We start from the raw sequence: 20,270 nt of genomic DNA on the forward strand, positions 1-20,270 counted from the left end.
GTTCCATGTATTCTTGAATAGAATGTTTATAACTATACATTAAAGTAGGAGTTATTAATTGGGTTACTTGAGTATTCCATATACTTACTGATTCCTTGCTTGCTTGATCTATACATTATTGAAAAAGGTTAAAATCTGTCACTATGATAGTGGATTTATCAATTTTTTCTTTCCATTTTATAACTACGTTTTGTATGTTTCAAAGGTATTGTGGGCATACATGTTTAGAATTTTTTTATTCTCCTGGAGAATTTACTTTTTATCAATGTGTAGAAACTCTCTCCATTGATATAATAATTTTCCCTTAAGGCCAATATTTTATCTGATATTAATTTAACTGTACTAGGTTTTTAAATTCCTTTCTTTTCTTTTTTATTTAAGACAGTTTCGCTCTTGTTGCCCTGGCTGGAGTACAGTGGTGCAATCTTGGCTCACTGCAACCTCCACCTTGTGGGTTCAAGTGATTCTCCTGCCTCAGCCTCCTGAGTAGCTGGCATTTCAGGCATGTGCCACTATGCCCCACTAATTTTGTATTTTTAGTAGAGAGACTAACATGGAGGTTTCACCATGTTAGCCAGGCTGGTCTCAAACTCTTGACCTCATGTGATCCACTCGCCTTGGCCTCCCAAAGTGCTGGGATTACAGGTGTGAGCCACCATGCCTGGTCTTTAATTCCTAATATATATTTCTTCTTTTTTTTCTTTTTTTCAGACAGAGTCTTGCTCTGTCGCCAGGCGCCAGGCTGGAGTGCAGTGACACAATCTTGGCTTACTGCAACCTCCGCCTCCGGGGTTCAAGCAATTCTCCTGCCTCAGCCTCCCAAGCAGCTGGGACTACAGGCACACACCACCACGCCTAGCTAAGTTTTGTATTTTTAGAATAGGCGGAGTTTCATCATGTTGGCCAGAATGGTCTCGGTCTCTTGACCTTGTGATCCGTCCGCCTTGGCCTCCCAGAGTGCTGAGATTACAGGCGTGAGTCACCACGTCTGGCTCCATTTCCTAATATATATTTTTTCTATGCTTCTAAACCTTCTGTAAATTTTTGTTTTAGATATAATTTTTGTAAATTCTCTTTCAAGGTGAGACTTTTTTTTTTTTTTTTTTNCAGGCTGGAATGCAATGGCATGATCTCGGCTCACTGTAACTTCCGCCTCTGGGGTCCAAGCGATTCTCCTGCCTCAGCCTCCTAAGTAGCTGGGATTGCAGGAACCCACCACCACGACCAGCTGATTTTTGTAGTTTTAGTAGAGATGGGATTTCACTATGTTGGCCAGGCTGGTTTCAAGCTCCTGACCTCAGGTGATCTGCCTGCCTCTCAGCCTCCCAAAGTGCTGGGATTACAGGCATGAGCCACCATGCCCATCTAAGGTGGGACTATTTTTAAAAATATTAAATATATAAATATACATAGTTTAATATTCTTTGTCTTTTGGGTGATTGAGTTTATTTATATAAATTGTTATTACTGATATATTTGGGTCTGTTTCTTCCATCTTCTTTTCTGAGTTTGTGTGAACAAACTCCTTTTGTGCAGTAGTAAGTTTAAATGTTTCCCCTGAGGGTAACTGCAAATTATCAAGGTGTTTTAATATACATTTAATATACACACACAGACACCATAGGAAGTAGGTTATTTTTACCTTTATTTTATGCCTAAGGAAATTCAGCCAGAATGGTTAATTGTCTGGCCTTAGGTGACAGAGCTATTCTGTAGCAAAGACTAGATTGGAACCGAGTTCTTCTGGAATTGGACTCCAAGTTCATTATTCTTTCATGTTTTCATGATGTCTTCAAGATAGAGAGAGTCAATCATCTGCATAGAACTGCAGATGACAGAAGACATCAAAGGAGGATGGGGGCTTCTAGGAAGAGCCAGTAAGATGTGTTGAGGTCAGAACTTCGATTGTCTTTAAGTGGGTGTTGAATGGAGTTTTGAGAATGAACTACTTTTTGCTTTGTTCTTGTTTCTCTGATGGATTTACTCATTAGAAGGCTGAGGTTTGCACTACGTAAGTGTCATTTAAATACATAGGCTTTTAAAAAATTGCTTGTGGTATTTCACCCATGATGAAATGAAAGTCTCATGAAACTGTAATTTGAAACAGAGAAGAATGGTAATTTTGCCCATTTTTTTGAAAAGTATGAAGATGTGAAGAATATTGTTGAACACGTCTGACGATAGAAGACCTAAGACCTAAGAAGTCCATTTCAATAAATCACAAAAGAAATCAAAGAACAGAATTTCTCTCTTTTGAAGTATTGCTTTATTGTTCAACAATTCACTTGGCAAAAATTTCTTCAGAATTTTTGCAGCATCATTGAGTCTAGTTTTGGCAATTAGTTTAGGATTTGAAGGAAATTAAATGACACTTGATTAAATTGATTGGTTAAATAAAACTTTGATCATTAGTTGTCCAAAGTTATAAAGATCATGTGATTTAAGGGTAGGGAGGAAACTGCAATTGTATTGGGGGATTGAAGAAAAACAAATGCAAACAGCCTGAATTTTGTGGGTTCTACATAATTGTGAGGTACTTATTTCTTCTCCCTTAGGTCACAGCAGCAGCTTTCTAGACCCAGTGTCATGTCCTCTTGTCCAAATTGTGACCGCTTCATGGTAGTGTGGATCTTCCTTTTTTCTCTCTTTCTTTTTTTTTGAGATGGAGTTTTGCTCTGTCACCCAGGCGGGAGTGCAGTGGCATGATTTTGGCTCACTGCAACCTCCGTCTCCTGGGTCCAATCGATTCTCCTGCCTCAGACTCCCGAGTAGCTGGGATTACAGGCACCCGCTATCATGCTTGGCTAATTTTGTATTTTTAGTAGAGACAGGGTTTCTCCTCAAACTCCCGACCTCAGGTGATCCATCTGCCTTGGCCTCCCAAAGTACTGGGATTACAGGTATCAGTGACCCAGCCTGGCCAGTAACTACTATTTTTGATAGAATAAGGTTGCAAATCTGGAACATACTTGTTTTAAAAGTAAAAAGCCTTTTAAATTGGCAAAATCTACAATTCTAGCTCTTAAACGAAATTTAGCTGTGCATAAACAAAGGCCGAATTTTGTTTTGAGTCATAGATAATCTAAGTTAAAGGCAATGTCCCTTTTTCTTCTATTGTAGGATCACCTCTACTAACATTTTTGTGTTAAAGGCAATGTCCCTTTTCTTCTATTGTAGGATCACCTCTACTAACATTTTTGTGTTAACATTTTTGTGTTAGTAGAGGTGATCCTACAATAGAAGAAAAGGGACATTGCCTTTAACTTAGGTTATCTAAGTCTATAGTAATAATAGTAATAGTAGCCATTTATTTAGTACCTATTAAATCTCAAGCACTGTGAGGGGTACTGTGTATACATTTTATTTAATCCACACAAAAACTTGTGAGCTAGGTATAATTATCTCTATTTTATAAAACAGAGAACTGATGCCCCAAGAAGCCACATAACTTGTCCAATGTCACCCAGTTTGTGAGTAGAGTTAGGATTTGAATTTTTCAGTCTTTCTGCCTACAAAATAACGTGTTGTGTATACTAGTACCATACTAGTATAAAGTGACCTCTGAGGAATGATATCTATGTAGAAATAAAGAACTTTTCAAAAGTTGGACTTGAAAACTAACACCTATAACTCCATAGCAGATATTTCTGCTAGCTAAGAAAAATGTACTTAAGTCAACTGGGCATCTCTAAACATGCCCACCACACACAGTAACTACAAAATTACTTGAAATAAATGATCAGAGGTAGTTATCTCTTGAGCATTATTCATCACTGTCCCTCCCAACATGGAACCTTAAGCCAAGGGCACCATGTAAAAGTCATGACTCCATAGCCCTGTTTGTCCATGGCCCTGTCCCACCCCAATTCATTTCTCTGCTCCTCCTGACTTCCTGTTTCCTCCCCCTGAGGCTGGTCACAGCAGCCCATGCTGCCTTCCTCACTTCACTCTCTGCCTCTATAGCATGCTCTCTCTTCTGGGCAAAGCCTTAGTGCATGACTTCCTTGACAATGGTTTAGCCTCTAGGTTGACAGCGCAGACCCAGATGGACTTGACACACCCTTATGGTATACCTAAACTTGATGGTGTTTACCCAAGAAGGATTTGAAGACTACTTCTATTGAGATTACCTTGAGGGAGTGGAGTTGTTAAAATACGTTAAGTTAACTGAGCCAAAACCCCTGGGAAGCAGAGCCCATGTAATCTACGCTTTAACAAGCTTTCTACTTGATTCTCATGTGGCCAATATTTGTTTTGTTCTGTTTTGTTTTTTTTTTTTTTGAGATGGAGTCTCACTCAGTTGCCCAGGCTGGAGTGCAGTGGCGTGATCTTGGCTCACTGAAACCTCCCCTTCTGGGTTCAAGTGATTCTTGTGCCTCAGCCTCCTGTGTACATGGACTACAAGCACATGCCACCAGGCCTGGCTAATTTTTGTGTTTTTAGCACAGAACGGGTTTTATCATATTGGCCAGGCTGTTCTCAAGCGATTTGAGACCTCAGGAGATTTGCCCACATTGGCCTCGCAAATCATATGGCGAATGTTTCTATAAGCATTGCCTTGCCAGTCTGATGTCATCTTTAGGAGCCTCTATGCTTTATGCCATCTTCTGCAATGACTCTCCCACGTGAGGACTCACTGGTCTGAATAGATCATTGCTCTGTTCCATTAATGTGTTTAATTGAGCGTTGTTTATAGTGCTTGAGCCTTTTAGAAAATCACATACTGAGAATGACTGACTGTCTTTTGCAATCACAAATGAAGTTTTTCCTTTTATTTCATATATAACCTGAGTTTCCCCAAAACCTTATCTGTTTGTGGATACAAATAAAGCCATTTAATATCTGTAACCCACTTTCAGTGATTCATGCCCACACCAACATAATACAAGACCTAATTCCCCACATAATCTTCCCCAAGTATTTCTAGGAGGTCTTGGGAGGTGCCTGGAAGGTGCTCTTAGCCCTGCCTTGTTGCACTATGCTACGAGTTGATGTGTGTTGCTCTTGGAATCATTTAGGCTGTGCCGCTCTGTGTCTGGAAGGCTGGGGCCCGCTCTGTCTGGAAGGCTGGGGCTTCTTTCCACAGTTGTTGATATCCATGACCAGGACTAGGTGCTCTCTCGCTGTGATGCACAGCCTCAAATCCTTGGAAAGCTGGGAGTGTGTTCCCAGGCATCCTGACCCAAATGGAGCCCCCCTGTGCTTGACATAGAAGTGGGGAGGGTGCTACTTGGCTTGATTCTATACTGGATTTTTCCTCACCTAATCAGTACTCTTATTTACCTGGGTCTCCAAAGCCTCTTGTGAAACCATTTCATTCAATTTCTACATGCAGACCCTCCCTCCAACACACCAGACACACACTAGCTTGTGTGTCCAGCCCAATCACTCCCCTGGATGAACGTGAATAGACTCAAACAAAACCACTGTGAAAAATATACTCTTAATTACATCACTTTACCAGTGCATTGCGCACGGTCAGCCATGTCTGAAGCTCATTTTAAGCTTAGGTTGGGAGCCTGGACTCCAATACACACATATGTGTTAAGTTCCTGATTTCAATGATCCCAGTTAAAAAATAGTCCTAGGGAAGAGTCCGTTTGTTTGTTTTTTGAGACAGAATCTTGCTCTTGTCCCCCAGGCTGGAGTGCAGTGCCATGATCTCGGCTCACTGCAGCCTCCGCCTCCTGGGTTCAAGTTGGGACTATAGACATGCGCCACCACACCCGGCTAATTTTTTGTATTTTAGTAGAGATGGGGTTTCAGGGAAGAGGTTTAAACACACTTTAGAGAGTAGGATAGTCTGCCAGTTAAAGAGCCCAGTGTTGATCCTGAAAAATATTTTTTTTTTCCCTGTAAAAGAGAACATCTGATATTTGAGTTGTAGAATATGAAAGAAAAGAGAGAAGCAAAGAGTTGAACCACATGCAGGATTCAGCCTTTTAAATGGAACACATTTTTCCCTACCTTTCTTCTCCTTTACCATGCAGTGCCAGCTGTCACTGAAAGCTGCTTCCAAACCAATTTCTATTTCTTTATCAGAAAGGAGGATAAAATCTTACAGAAGAACAGATGATCAGATGCCATTGGTTCCTCCAACTCTGGAACTGCTTTAGAAAGGAAGTTGCATTCTTGCAGAATTATTATTATCAATCAGCCTTTATTGCTTCAGCTTTCTTTATTGCATTCTAACACACAAAGTAATGAAAACATATAATAAAGAGAATAAAACACGTAATGCATCACTGTGCAGATATTGCAATCATAGCAAATCCAATGTAAATGCCCTACGGGGAATACTTGAGTCTTCCAATACATTGCTAACAGTTTGTGTGATACTACATCACGTTTTTTATCTACTAAAGCTGTCATGCTCTGCTAAATATCATGCCAGCATCAACCCCAAATAGCACTACTCCTTCTCATCCTCCAAAAGAGGGACATATTTCTTTGCTGACACTGGTTTTAATGTTAGCAAAGAGGAGCTTCAGCTCCTGAATAATTAATGCATAATGATTACTAAGCTATGCGTAGTTTACTATTCTAGCCCCTCTGGTCTTTGCAATGCTGCTTGCTTTAATATGCACTTTGAATTGGAACCAAGAGGTAGCAAAAGCCATTAAGACGGCATGGAGCTTGGCCAATAATGATTTACAGAGTTTGGCCACATCTGGGATTTTCATTCTTGGCTCTCAAGCCCCATCTGCTGCTCGTGCTCTGACCTGGTCTCCCTTTTGCAAACGCTTCTCTGATGACATGGTTTCTGGCTCTGTTTACACTTAGTTAAAGGAGTCAACATGCAAAAAGTTCAGGTCAAGTACACTGTTCTCTGCTATTTCCAGCTCTGGAAGGACATTAACGGTTGCTAAATACACTTGGAATATTTCAGTCATATATGCATGTCAGGCAACTTCATGATCTCACCCAGTATGGGTACTTAGTAAATATTCAATACTGATAATAATTAAAAGGGTAATTCACCCTCAGGGATGTGTAAGGGGCTTGCAAGCTAACTGGGAGGCCGTTAAAGAGAAAGCATCGTTTTCTTCTGGTGAGAGTAGAGAGTACCGATGTGAAGTCTGACTCTGCTCGGTGATGTTCCTGTAGATGAACTCAAACTTTAATGAATTCCATGTGTTGTAAGCTGTGGCATCCCAAAGGGCAGAGATGCGTCATTTTAGTTGTGTTGCCTGTGACTTGGAATGATTTAATGCGCCAGGCATATTTAATGAGAAAACATCACAATGGCAGAACAAATTCATCTTGGGTGGGCATCAGAAATGGGACTAGTGACTTCTGTAAGGCAAACGAATCAAATTTTATTTCCCCTGATGCTTCATCAGGGACTAAACATATAATATTCAATAGAAAACTGGCCTGGTGAGGTGGCTCATGCCTGCAATTCTAGAACTTTGGGAGGCCAAGGCAAGAGGATCACTAGAGACCAGGAGTTCTCACTGGGAAACATAGTGAGACACTGTCTCTATGAAAAAAATTAATAAATAAAAATTATCCTGGGATAGTAACATGTGCCTATAGTCCCAGCTACTTAGGAGGGTGAGACAGGAGGATGGCTTGAGCCCAGGAGTTTGAGGCTGCAGTGAGCTACAATCATGCCACTGCACTTGGCCTAGGTGACAGAGCAAGACCCCATGTCTAAAAAAGAAAAGAAAAAAAAAAGAAAAGAAAGAAAATTGATGAGGGTATTTGTTGAATGGTGTTAAATCAAAGATATATTGTAAACACCATTCCATCTTAGACAAGATTGGGCACATTCAGGGTGGTATGGCCGTAGACACACCATACCATTTTAGCCAAATAGGGAACCTCTTAGAGACCAACCCTTAATAATGTCATCTTGTATAATATTATTCCATCTCCCTTTTTTTCCCGAATCCCCCAAATGTTCCCAATAGAGAGGACTTTTAACATTAATATGTATATGTTTATGTATATATGTGCATGTGCTTTGAGTCTGTTTCTGTAGATTGAGAAAAGGATCTATGTGCTTATGGTGGGAGATGCTGTTAATTCTTTGAAGTGGTTTGGAAAAGGTCTTTGACTAAGTGGATTCTGGTGATCTACATGTTAGCATAAGTCTAAAAGGTCAAACTTGCTAGTTCCTCTTCACCCAGCAGATCAAGCCTTATGGACTGTAATTGGTGTTTGCCCTTTCCAGCTCTTAAATCGTTATCGTGCCTGGCACTGGGTTAAATAGATGGCGCCTATATCATTGGTAAAGGGAAGGGGGGCTCACGTGTGAATTGCTCTGTGACTGCTGTTGGTTTGCTAATGAATCATTTGTCAGAGATGAATGAGTTAAGAGAAATATCTGCAGTGTGACCCAAGAAGCCCCCACAGTATGGTGCATGATGAAATAACAGACTGACTATATTATAAAAATCTCTGAGTATTGTGGAGAAATATAGAAGATACTGACAATAAATCAGTGTCACTATTTATGTCAGATTCCCAACAGACAAATCCAATTGCATCAGGCTCCTCCATAAGCTTACTATGTACAATGGGACTGTTAGATACATTCTTGTTCTAATGAGTTGGTGACTGATTGTCACAATGATAGGAGTAAGAGAAAGGAGAGTCTGAGAAGTACAAGGGAGACCACGGAATGGTTCAGTTCAGTCCTAGGGGCTCTTCCGATGCCATTGCCCCTATTCCTCCAGGCTTCAAGGCCCTGCCCTCCTTCCCAGTTGTTTTTGGTTAGTTGAGTGACCCAGGTCATTGAAGGGGGTGGGAGGTGATTGTCTTAATCTGGTGGTTTGGACAAAACTGATCAAAGGTCACATGAGCTTCACCCCTGCTTGTCTGTCAGTGAGTGACGCCCAGACTGCTGTGGCCTGAGCATTGGTTCTGCCATCACAAAGCTTCTGAGGTTCTCCTGAGCCGGAAATTGTTTTCTGGACTGATGAACACGGACTGATGAGCCTATTTTAACTAATTTGTACCATCTTGTACCTGCACTTTAGCTTGTCACATGTCAGTAAATAATTTCACTCAATTGTTCTCTTCTCTCTGCCCCAGTATTCATAAGGCAGCTGGTGCTTCATAATGTCTCACCGAAGTTGGGGAAGATATTTTGTGGGACATACAAAGAAGATTCAAGGAGAGGGGAAGCTGATTTGGGAGGGAGATTGAGTACAGTTAAAACTTTAAAAATGTTATTTTGCATTTTGTTATCAGATGTGCAAATAACTTATTAAAGTATGTTTAAGCTATTATGGATAATTTAACCTTTAACCTTCATTTTCTTCCATTTGTAATGGCTATATCAATTGCATCCTAATCAAGAAAGTTGCGAATATTGAAAAATGTAATTCATATAAAGTGCTTCATTTGGGACTAGGCATGTCAAACAAAGATACATTCAGTGTTAAGGAGGAAATGGAAAGGAGTTAGCCACGCTATCCACTTCCTAGCTGACCATTTATATTATTGTGTTAGTTTTCTGTAGCTGTTGTAGCAAATTACTGCACACTTTGTATCTTAAAACAACAGAAATTTATTTCTCCACAGTTCTGGAGGGTAGAAGTCCAAAACTGGTTCCACTGGGCCAAAATCAAGATGTCAGCAGAGCTGTGCACCCTTGGAAGCTCTGGAAGAGAATGTGTTTCTTGCCTTTTCCAGCTACTGGTAGCTGCTGGCATTCCTTGTTTTGTGGCTGCACCATGCCAATGTTTGCTGCCATGCCTTTGCGTGTGTGTGTGTGTGTGTGTGTGTGTGTGTGTGTGTAAATCCTTCCTCTACTTTCCTCTTATAAGGATACACTTAGGCCCCACCAGATAATCCAGGATGATCTCTTATCTCAAGAGTCATAACTTAATCACATCTGCGAAGACCCCTTTCCTTATAAAGTAACATTTACAGTGCTTAGGACATGATATGTCTGGAAGGCTATTACTCTGCCTACCACATCTGATCTCTCTAGCCTCAATTACCTTACCTGTACGTTGGAAATAATAATGCCTTCCTTACAGATATTGTGAAGATTAATTCCATAACTTATGTGAAAATGTCTCATTAATGTTAATATGCTATGATGCAAATCATTGTTGAAAAAATCTTGGAAAATCCATTGAGACTTACGTAACTGCAGAATGTACCCTATAATCCCATGGTGAAGTGGAGCATACAGCCTACATTTTCTGAAATGGTGTTAGGATAGTCTAATGTTGAAAATCACAGGAAGCTATCAGGTTTTGTTCCCTCTAAACATTACAAGTCTACTCTTTGCTGGATACTCTTCTGAGGACTGAAATTACAAGGATACAGAAGCGTTGATCTTGAGAAAATTATATTCCATTTGGAGTGAAGAGGCACAAAAAGTTTAAATGCACTGTGATAAGTGACGTGACAGAATGTCCCCAAGAGTGCTGTGTCATGAAGTGGGGGTGGGGAGGGCTTGGACCATCATTGGGAAGTCCAGGAAGGACTTCTCATCATTGTGGGTTGCGGCTTTGGAAAAAACTCAGCTAGCATGTAGATCTGGCCTGTCTTGGCTGCTTTGAGTCATAAGTTAAACAGATTGTTTCTGTGGCCCCTTTTGGCTCTTAAACTTTGGAGTGGAATGGATGATGTGGCATGGGATGAAAACATGGATATTTGCTACCCGACTCTTCTCCAGAGCTTGAAGGCCACAGGGTTATATCAGGAGGACACTTTAATTTAGCACCAAGAGTCCAGGAAGACCTCCTAATCCTTTTCTCCCACTTCCTAATTTTAAAAATACCTGAATCTTTAGTAATCAAACCAAATAAATTATGAAATACCCATTGACAGATGGTAGGTTTGATGGAGCTGTCCCTGGAAATAGATTTGTAATTCTGTCATGTTGTTGGGAAGGAAAGAGGATGTCAATAGGTTTCTGATTCATTGTCACGCTAGCAAGGGACAGCTTTGTGGTTTCCTGTCAGATCCTTGTTCAGCCTGCAGTGGAGGTAGACATGGGAATGTGTCATTCATACCTACAGGGAATAAATGTTGCTCTTTCCTCCAAATGTGTTGTTTCAGCACTCTAAGTAGTTATGATATAAGAGCTAACAATTGCAGTTCCAGTTCCAAAGAAGCTGATAAATTATGAGGATCCTATTTGGAAAGACAGGCCACATTTATCAGAAGATTAACAATTTCCAGTAGCATATTGTAAGGTAGCAAATGAGTGGTGCAGGCAAGAAGTTTTAAAGACATTTGGAAGAGAGTAGTGTTTGGGAAAGCATCTGTTGAAAAGGTGGGTCAAGACTGAGCTTTAGAATGATGGCAGTGAGGAGGCGACTAGAAGGGCTTCCCAGAGACACAGGAAGGGTGGTACTAGCAAGAGGCATAGGCAAAAATGTGCTGATGCATCCTTGGGACAGGAATTACATCCATGTGTAGTATGTTTAGAGCCATATGGTTGTAAAATATAAGTTTGAATAGGGAGGCTCGGTTCAGATTCAGATTCATATGTTCATCAATTATTTGTTGAGAGTATACTGTGTCCTGGACTTGACCCTGAGGCAAAGAAATTTGTACTTTGCAGTGTTGGCAATGAAAATATTTTTAGTATTGGACTAAAGTATGGAAAATTCTGATTTGAGAAGACTCATGTGGCTGCTTTGTATAGTGTATTAGTCTGTTTTCATGCTGCTAATAAAGACATACCTGAGACTGGGTAATTTATAAAGAAAGAGATTTAATTGACTCACAGTTATACATGGCTGAGGAGGCCTCACAATTATGGTGGAAGGCAAAAGAGGAGCAAAGTCATGTCTTACATGGCAGCAGGCAAGAGAGCTTGTGGAGGGGAACTATCATTTATAAAACCATAAAATCTCATGAGACTTAACTCACTACCATTAGAACAGTAATGGAAACTGCCCCCATGATTTAGTTATCTCCACCTGGCCCTGCCCTTGACAGGGACACAGCCAAACCATATCATATAGTGTATATTAGAATGGGAAAACATTAAACATGGAGAGATGAGTGAGAGAACAAATTGTAGGTGAGAGGTTTAGAAAAGAGAGGCAGAAGGAACAGGTACAAGAGATGTTATTGGGGAAAAGTGGCTATTCTGTGCTTTTGCAGTGCTTTATAGAGTGTGTTCTTTAGTTGCATGTCTATTTCCCCACTAGACTGTAAGTATCTAAAAGGCAAAGACCATACCTGATTTACTGTGTTTCTGAACCCCTAGTGTTTTGCCAGGTGAGTAAGTCCTCAGTAAATGTTTGTTGAGTTTCTAATTATTTATTTATTTATTTATTTATTTTTGAGACGGAGTTTCATTCTTGTTACCCAGGCTGGAGTGCAATGGCACGATCTCGGCTCACTGCAACCTCCGCCTACGGGGTTCAGGCAATTCTCCTGCTTTAGCTTCCTGAGTAGCTGGGATTACAGGCACGTGCCACCATGCCCAGCTAATTTTTTGTATTTTTAGTAGAGATGGAGTTTCACCATGTTGACCAGGATGGTCTCGATCTCTTGACCTCGTGATCCACCCGCCTCGGCCTCCCAAAGTGCTGGGATTACAGGCGTGAGCCACCGCTCCCAGCCCGAGTTTCTAGTTATTAAATATGAATTGGATGTGGTAGATGATGGGGAAGAAGGGTTAAAAAGGACTGAAGTTGTGAAACCTAGAAACGGGAGGGTTATTCATTGTCACTAGAAAAACGGATAGGTACAGCAGAACTGCTACTGAATGAAGATATTCTCTGGTTCTCATTGGTCAGGAATTTGTGATATTAGGTTGGTAACGAGACATTAGAGCCTATTTAAGTTTCTAGGTTATGTTTTAGAGAGAGAAACAAGGAGGCATAGCTTTTAAGAGAGTGTTTCAGAATCTTGAAGGGGAGGGAGAAGGGGAGTATTGTTTGAAAAAGCACATTTTTTACTCTCAAATAAGATTTTGTACTTTTGAAAAATACTAATTATAAAAGGAGCCTTAAATATTTATCAATAAGGGAATTGATTTTAAAAGATTAATCTACTTTAATAAGGCCAGTTGGAGACCTTCTCTAGCACCTTTAAAAATTATGCCTCATGGGTCTAGACCATCCTCTGAGCAGGCAGGCATAAGAGGAATCTTTCATCCACGTTTTTAGTTTTTACATGCAAAAATGGAATGAATTGGGGCTCATTATAAATAATTCAATCAAACAGTTCAAACAGTGAGGAAGTATAGAGAGCAGAAAGTTAAAGTCCCCTTCATTGCCATCCACATAATTTTCATTATAGGCAACCACTGATAGAAGTCTCTTTTCTTTTGTCTATTTTAATCTACACATGCATACACATGGAGGGATTTTTATTTTTACACGTAAGTGAGAACATATTCTGCCTATTTGTTTTGGAGTCATTTTTTCATTAACATCTATGATTTTTTCATGTGTATATGTGTAAAACAACCTCATACTTTTAACAGACATATAGTATTCCATTGTAATAACAATAGTCAACATTATTTAAGCATTTGCTGTGTCAGGCACTGTACTAAGTATTTGATATAGTCTCATTAATATTATGCCAGTCCTAAGAGATGGGTACTTTAATTATCTATTTTACAGAACGGGAAACTGAGGCATTAAGGTGTTGAGTAAGTTTACCAGGGCCACAGAGATGGCATGTGTCGGAGACAGAATTTTATTCCAGGCAATTTGATTCTAGAGTACTTATTCTATATTGCCCTCCTGTGAATCGACCATAATTTATTTATCATCACTAATCAATTCATGCATTTATTCATTGAGAAAATATTTTTTGAGCACTGTCTACCTTACACTGGTCTGGGTACAGGGGATTCACAGTTAAAAAAAACCTAGATAAAATGTCCTGCCCTTGTGCAGTCTCCTGGAGAAGGCAGAGAAGATGAATAGGCAAAATGTGTAATATAGATAACAAGGAAAGAAATACAGCAGTGAAGAGAGATAGGAACTGTTACGGGCAGAAATTTCAGACTAAGTGTTCAGGTAAGGCCTTTTTGAGAAGATAACACTTGAGCAAGACCTGAAGGATCAAGAGCACCAGCCTTGTAAATATCTGGAGGAAGAGTATTCAAGGCAGAGGGCATGGTTGGTGCAAAGGCTTTGAAGAGCAGCAGGGAGGACAGTGTGGTTGGACTGGGGTGAGCAAGGGGGGTAGTGGTAGAAGATAATGTAAAGAGGTGTAGGGAGTCAGATCGTGTAGATCTCATGGGTCTTCTGGTACCTACTTTGGCTTTAACTCTGGGTAAGATGGAATGACGTTGAGAGGTTTTGAGCAAAGAAGGGACACAATTTTATAGCATCAAGCTGTTGAGTACAGACTGGAGGGAACAAGGGCAGAAACAGCAAGATCTGTTGGGAGGCTGTTGCCATAATCTAGGTGAGAGAATATGGTGACTTGGATGGCAGTGACTGCAGGTGAAATGCTCTAATCTGGAAACTTTTAAACAGTAGAGCCAACAAGATCAGATATAGAGTGTGAGATTAAAAGAATTGAGGCTGACTTCATTGACTTTTACTGGAGAAATAGGACATGTTATGTTTGAAAACCTATTAGCAATCCACAGGGAGCTATTGAGTAGAGAGTTACCTGTAGAATTTTGGAATTCATAGGAGAAGTTGAGGCGGGATTATATATATGGAGATTGTTAACATATAAATGATATTTAAGGCTATGTCCCCAGATAAAATGACCTAGAGAATAAACGTAGACAAAGAAAAAATGAGGGCCAAGAACTAAATCCTGGGCTATGCTGACATTACAAAAAGGCTGTAATGAATATACATGTTAGTTGTGTATATATAGTCAGCTCTTTGGATACTTTTCTGCTTTTCTGTTGAAGGGTAAAAGGACTTTTTTTTTCCCCCTTAAGTTTGTTAATTGCTCATAAATTGCCCTCTGTATCAATTTGTATTCTCAGAAACAACAAAAGCCCAGGCTACATTAAACAAATAATTTTCCAATGAATTGTTTCCCACTAAGAAAATGTAGGAGTTAGTATTGACTGGAGTCAAGCTTCAAAAATGAATAAAAACGAAGGGCACTCTATAGGCTGGGCGGCAGGATGGTTTGATCATGATACTACTGTAGCCATTGCTGATACTGCCAGTGGATGTGGAGCTGCGTATGCCACTGATGTATCATGCCATGTATATCAAGGGACAGCAAAGTACAGTTCCTTGGTCAAATCTGGCCCTCCACCTGTTTCCATAAGTAAAGTTTTATTGGAACAAGACTCTTATATTTATTTACATGTTGTTTATACTTCAGTGGCAGAGTTGAATTATTGCAACAGAGAGTCTGTGGCCTCCAAAGCCAAAATGATTTACTCTCTGGTCCTTAACAGAGCTTACCAACCTCTGTAGCAAATAACATTCAACATTTTTTGTTTGTTTGTTTGAGACAGAGTCTCACTTTGTTAGCACGATCTGGAGTGCAGTGGCACGATCTCGGCTCACTGCTACCTCTGCCTCCCTGGTTCAAGCAGTTTCCCTGCCTCAGCCTCTTGAGTAGCTGGCATTACAGGGTGTGCTACCACACCCAGCTAATTTATTTTTTTTTTAGTAGAGATGGGGTTTCACCATGTTGGCCAGGATGGTCCCGATATCCTGACCTCTAGATCCACCCACCTCGGCCTCCCAAAGTGCTGGGATTACAAGTGTGAGTCACTGCCCTGGCCAACATTTTTGTATTAGTTTGTTAGCACTGCCATACAAAAGTGCCACATACTGGGTAACTTAAACAACAGAAATTAACTTTCTCACAATTCTTGAGGGTGTAAGTTCAAGATCAAGGTGTGGCAAGGTTGGTCTTCTCCCTGGGTCTTCTTGTCTGTGGCCTAATCTCCTTTTCTTATAAAGACACCAGTCCTATTGGATTAGGGCCCATCCTCATGATCTCATTTTAACTTAATTACTTCTTTAAAGGCCCTATCTCTAATATAGTTATGTGCTGAGATATGGGCGGTTAGGACTTCAACATTTAAACTGGGTTGGGGTGGGGAAGAAACACAATTTAGCCCATAACAACATCTTTTATCTAAGGGATGCTTGCCTAAAATTTGAACTCTCGGGAGGAGAATTCTGTTAGTTAAGGCTATGATCAGGCCCCAACACTTCATTGTAGAAGACAAGCGTGCCCACCAGTTTGATTATACACCGTGGGATAGAAAGTGAGATGTTGGTCAGTGGAAAAACAACAGCAAAAACAATGTATCAATTTAGATTCCTACCAAAAAATTTTGGAATGCTTTTCCCCACAACACTGAGGAATTAATAACTAATACTCCTAACCCTACTGAAGAAAAATTGTATCTTATTGATTTTTTAATTTAAAGTTCCCTAAATAATAAAGATTGAAAATTTTCCACGTTTACTGGCCAACTTTATTTCCTCTGATAGTTCATATCCTATGTATTTCTTTCCTTGGGTTGTTTATTGACATAAAAAAGAGAAGAAGCTTTCATAAATTGGACATTTAATTTTTTTACTTTATATTTTATTTGTATAGCTATTTTTCTTCCTATATCTAGCTTTGTGGTTTCTTTTACCAGATAGAAGTTTATAGTTTTTTATTTAGTAAAATCTGTCCATTTATTCCTGCATGGTATTTGGGTGCTGTGATGACCTTCTACACCCTAATATTACGTTTAAAATGTACTTTCTAGCACTTTTTTATACTTTTGTTTTTGATGAGGCTCATCTGTCTGAGATTTAGTTTTATATATGTAAGAAGAAAATGTGACTGTAAGTCTTAACAGCCTTAATTTCATCTTTTAAGTAAGACGTAAATTTTACACTTTTAGATCCACCTTTATCATTAACTCTAGTACATATATATATGGGTTTATTTCTGAAATTTGTGTGTGTTTTTTCTGCTGTTCAATTATGTCACTATAACACTGATTTTATTACTGTACTTTTTATAGTATATTTAATACTGATGTAGGAAGCACTTTTCACAGCTTTCTCAGCTAGCTACCCTTTCACTTATTTTTCCCTCAAACAAACATTCAAGTAACCATATTAAGTTCAATTTGTAATATTATCTGGGCATTTTGTTTGGGATTGGATTGAATATATAAATTAACTTGGGAAGAATAGATATCATCATTATATTGAATTGTCTCATTGGTGAACATTGTATATCTCTTAATTCATTCAAGGGTTTTAAAAATATCCTTTAACCAAGTTTTGTCTTTTTAAATATAAGTTTTATATGTTCATATTTTCATTTCTGAGTATTTTACTGTGTGTTGCTATTATGCGTACAATATTTTTCATTACATTTTGTGATTGATTACTATTTCTATATGGGAAACATATCAATTTCGTAAATTGGATTGCTACCAAATACCACATGCAAAGATATGTTCCAGATGAATTATAATTCTAAAGTTAAAAAATAAAACTACATTGCAAAATATATTTATGATATGGAGGCAGTGTAGGATTTCTTAAAAGAACAAAAACAATATAGTCAATGATAAATTTGTTACATAAAAATTAAGGTTTTCAGTTCAGTGAAGGAGATAGACAAATAATGGACTGAAAAAAATTCTGGCAATGTCTAAAGCAATCAGCGATTAATATTCAGAATTTTTAAGGAACTCTATAAACCAACAAGGAAAAAAGCAATAACTTTAATAGAAAATTGGGCAAAGGATTTGAACTGGCTTTTTACCTAAAAGGCTATTGGGTATATAAAAAGATGCTTAAACATATTCATAATTTTAAAAGTGCCAATTAAAATAACAAATTATCAATTTTTACATCAGACAAAAGCTGGAGAGCTGTATAGCATGCATGGTATTTGGACAGTGGAAATGCCAGTTGACTGCTTGTGGGAGGGTGGCAGGTGCAACTGGTCTGAAGCATGATGTGGCACTTTTCAGTCAGATCATAGATCTCCACCTAGGCACATGGACCTTATGACTTAGCGTCTCCACTTTTGGGTGTATATCCCAAAGAACTTATCCCACAGGCTCATAAAAGGCTAAAAGAAGATTTTCATTTTAGGGCTTTGATGAGAATTTGGAGGGAATCTGGTTATTTATTACTGACAGTGATGGGGGCACACCGTGACTTACCATGCAGCCATTCCAGGCAACAGACTGGATAATAACACATTCAGTGTTTGGTAAAAGAAACAAAAATTTAAAATTAGTAGAGTGAACTCTGTAGCACACCACCAGTCAAGGAAATTAAAAAAATAGCCATGCAAAATAGTCCACGCTTTGCCAGCACACATAAAAATGAATGAATACATTCCAAATAAATTTTTGCTCATTGAGGGAGAAAGTGGAATGGAAATGAGGAATGAGGATGAAAGGGAATGAATGAATGCATGAGTGAATCTGAAAACTTTTGAAAAACTGCAAAAAGAAAGAATGAACAAATTTCCCCCAACAACTGTGTCAACTCTTGCAGATGACTTAGAATCCTCTTTAACAAGCTTAGGATATATGACTGCAAAGCTGACTTTCCTTAATATTTGTAGATACTGAATTATCAAGTGTCTCCTCTTTAGTAATTGCAGTGATCAGAGAATTATTGCTTTGTGGTTCTGGTAACTCCTCAGAAGGTGTAGCTGAATTATAAATATCAGGCAGCAATGGTAGGAGTAAAATAATTTTGCTTTTATATTAACCACTCTGGAGGAATGTCTTCAATCCTGGTGGATGTAGCGACACCACTTTGACCAATACATACTCTCCACCAGCCATTTCTTTCTGATTCCTGGGAGACAGGCTGATTCTCTGTTTTGAGAGAGATGATATACTACTAGGGAAATCTTTCTGAAATAAGTGAGCCTCCGCTACATGGGGTTTACAATTTAAATGGAAATGGAGGAAAGAGCTCTGTTGGATGATGATTGTGACGAAATCAAGACTTTTTCCCTTTATTTTGTACTCCTTTAAACAGGCTGGGCTGTTTTATTCATTATTGGTCATAGTGTCCTAAGCAGGTGTAACTGTCACATAGCAAGAGATAAACTCAACAGGGTGCAATCATAAAATAACTTTACGTTTCCTCCTGAGGCCCTTTCAGACCTACTCAGTGTGCTTAAGTTCAATAGATTTTCCAGTAACTTTTAGATTATAAAAAATCCTCGATCACTTCAAGTCATAAGGATAGTCAAAGTTCAGCAATTTGAAGATGCAGACAGTTTAATAATACAAATTCTGAACTTCATTTAAAGTTTAAGGTTCTCCCCTCCCCCAGCTCGGAACTACTTTGAGCTGAGGAGCTGAAGATGAGGAGAGAAGGCAATACCAGCATCTATATTTCCACTTGCTGCTTTATCTTTTTCTTATACCACCTTTACTCCATTCCACTTAGCTAGGTGTCTCTGCTTTCTCCAGGTTTGTACTGGAGGACAAAAAATAAAAAAAGCCAGAAATAGAAATTTCTTCTTCCAGTGAAAAAGATGTTAGGCACTGTAGATAATTCCATGAAATTTCAACTTTTACAGCTCCTAGAAAAATAAATTCTTCCAAAGATTTTTTAAATGACGTGAACATAGCATTGTTGTCAAATACTGAAAAAGGTTGCACAAAAATAAAGCTACAAATTTTCATTTCAATTGTGAATAGTGAAGCAATCAATCATCCCAAATTTAAAAAATTAATCCAGCAGCACGTCGGAAGATAAGACACATGACCACGTGAAATGTATTTGAGTGGTGCGTTAGAATGGCAATGATTAAAAAGTCTGGAGACAACAGATGCTGGAGAGGATGTGGAGAAATAGGAACACTTTTACCCTGTTGGTGGGAGTGTAAATTAGTTCAACCATTGTGGAAGGCAGTGTGGTGATTCCTCAAGGACCTAGAAGTAGAAATACCATTTGACCCAGCAATCCCATTACTGGGTATATATCCAAAGGATTATAAATCATTCTGTTATAAAGACACACGCACACATATGTTCATTTCGGCACTGGTTGCAGTAGCAAAGACCTGGAACCAACCCAAATGCCCATCAGTAATAGACTGGACAGGGAAAATGTGGCACATATACACCATGGAATACTATGCAGCCATAAAAAACGATGAGTTCATGTCCTTTGTAGGGACATGGATGAATCTGGAAACCATCATTCTCAGCAAACTGACACAAGAACAGAGAATCAAACATCGCATGTTATCACTTATAGGTGGGTGTTGAGCAATGAGAACACATGAACACAGGGAGGGGAGCATCACACATTGGGGTAGGTTGCGGGGGACTAGGGGAGGGACAATGGGGTAGGGAGGTTGGGGAAGGATCACATGGGGAGAAATGCCAGATATAG

Source organism: Cebus imitator, unplaced genomic scaffold (assembly GCF_001604975.1).
Source record: "Cebus imitator isolate Cc_AM_T3 unplaced genomic scaffold, Cebus_imitator-1.0 Scaffold96, whole genome shotgun sequence".
NCBI lineage: Eukaryota > Metazoa > Chordata > Mammalia > Primates > Cebidae > Cebus > Cebus imitator.